Source organism: Terrapene carolina, unplaced genomic scaffold (genome assembly GCF_002925995.2).
Source record: "Terrapene carolina triunguis isolate 2854851 unplaced genomic scaffold, T_m_triunguis-2.0 Scaffold23, whole genome shotgun sequence".
Classification (NCBI taxonomy): Eukaryota; Metazoa; Chordata; order Testudines; family Emydidae; genus Terrapene; species Terrapene triunguis.
Window position 1 is genome coordinate 9,511,296 of NW_020664374.1, and position 2,363 is coordinate 9,513,658.

Consider the following 2,363-nt stretch of genomic DNA (forward strand, 5'->3'; position numbering starts at 1 on the left):
GGGCAGGGGACTGGACTCGATGACCTCTCGAGGTCCCTTCCAGTCCTAGAATCTATGAATCTATGAATCTATAAGGGTACATGTCTGCAGTGGACAAAGGGCATTCTTTGGTCCTGGCTTTCCCTCATTGCTCCTGTCTTTTGCCCCACATCTGATTAGTCTAGAGCCCTCAGTAGGACCTATCTCCAATGTTAGAAAAGTCCAATTGCTAAATTCAAATAGTGTGACCTTCAAAGTGAGAATCTGCAAGATCTGTAGACCCCATCTAGCTAGAGATTGGGTGACCTGCTGAACCCACACAATGAATTTAATAGCGTATTGGAAAGGTAAAGATCTTATTAGGAACAGCACGCTGTGAATCCATTGTCATATACACCTTAACAATTCATTCATCACATTGAGATATTTATTTGAAAGCATAAAATATAGCTATAGGCATCAATCTTACGTTTTAGGCACCTGTCCCATTGGTAAAACACACACAAAATCATAAAAAAGAACTGCCAGTTAATATAAACGACTCAGTTTTCAGCCAACTCTTTTCTCAACAACATGAGAAAAAAAGAGGGAAAATGTGGGCTTTGCCATGTGCCCAGAAGGTTATGAAATCTGGCAGAGCGAGAGCGAGACCAAGTTCCAGAATTGATGGCCCATTACAGGGAACTCCCTGCTAGCAGCTCCTAAATCCCAAACTATTTAGGTCTTTACAGTTTAAATCCAACATGTGAAATTCTACTCTGAAGTTTATTGGAAGCCATTGCAGTGCACAGAGCACTGGTCTTACATGCTTCCAGCGTACAACTACACTTAATAAACAGGCTACAGCATTCTGCCCTAGTTTCACCTTCTGAATGGTCTCAAGTTGTAGCTATAGATCAAGCACATTACAGCAATCTAATCTTAACATGTCAAAGGCATCAATAATTGTGGCAAGAAAAGGTCTCACTCTGCTTGCCAGGAACAGATGGGAAAAAATGTGTTCATGGATACAACCATTACTTGTGCATCCAGAAGCATCTCAGGATCTATCAGCAGGCCCCAAATTGCTCACCTGTTTTGAAAAACCACAGTTGCACTCCCTCAGTCGGGCACTGATATAAATTCCTTCAATTCTTCTGGCTCCTTATTCCACCAGCACTATCTCTGTCTTGTCTGGATTAAGTTGTAACCTGACAATTCTTAATTGTGGCCCAAATTCATCTAGACACTGAATAATTTGTTACATTTAGTAAAAGGTTTTTGATTAAAATTGCCTAAATCGTGCGTGCTGTTCAACTCAGAAGAACCTCCTTAAAAAGATGTTTTGTTTGTTTTTGTAGCACTTTTCTTCTACCTACCTAATCACAAGCACCTTGAGACTGACAAATTAAAATACATATTTTTTTAAAAAAGGTTTGAAGATCCTTTTATTTTTATGATTATAAGCCTCTAATTTTAGTTCAGTTATCTGACTTTATGAGAGGAACTTGCTGCCCAACTTGCCATCCATCTGGCTTTAACATTATTTTCTAAACCCAAAGACAGTCATCAAAAATCAAAGAGAATACACTGATATAGTGCTGTAATTTCATCAACTTCACTTTTACTGGTTTGACTGAATCCTTGGGAAACTTCAGATCAACCAAAGGAACTAGTGGTAAGCTCTCTGGAGGAGGCCAGAAAACTAATGTTACAATGTGGCTAGTGCCCTAGTGCATAGGAAGAGAGAAGAAAAATTGTACTGCCAGGTGTGTGCCTCTACTAGCTAGAACTGAAATGCAGAGCTTCACAATTTCAGTCTTAAGCCCATATGCCACTGTGACAATATCAAGAAATTCAGTACATTTGGCCATAGTGTATTTTTTGTAACTTGTCCTGTTAAAGTACATGTATTGGTCCACAGCAGCAGTGACCAAAGGCATTCTGTCTATAGAGAACTGTGTGCCTTTGGGGGTTGAGGTGGCTATCCTGATAACAAGGGACATCACTTGTGACATATTGAGTGTGGGAGCCATAAATGCCTCCAGTTCACTGGGGCAAGCACTGTGAGCAATGCCTGTAATTATCAGGCCCCATGGGTCTCAAACCCAGGTCCCTGGAGTCATCACACTCTAGTTCTCTACTTGGCAGCTCACAGACTGGAGCTGGGACCAGGGTCCATGAAACCCAAGCGGGGCATGAGCTCTGCTCTACACTCTGATTGGGAGAGATGCAAGACTCCTGGGCTGCAGCCTTTATTTAAGAAAAAGGAAGTTGTCTGTACAACTGAGCTTCACCCTGCCTATGACTGCTGGTCTGGTGTTTATCTGTTCCCGCCTTCTGATCCTGACCTCTTGGTAACTGACTTTTTATCTCTGCCTTCCAGTTTGTCTCTTGGTTTTGAT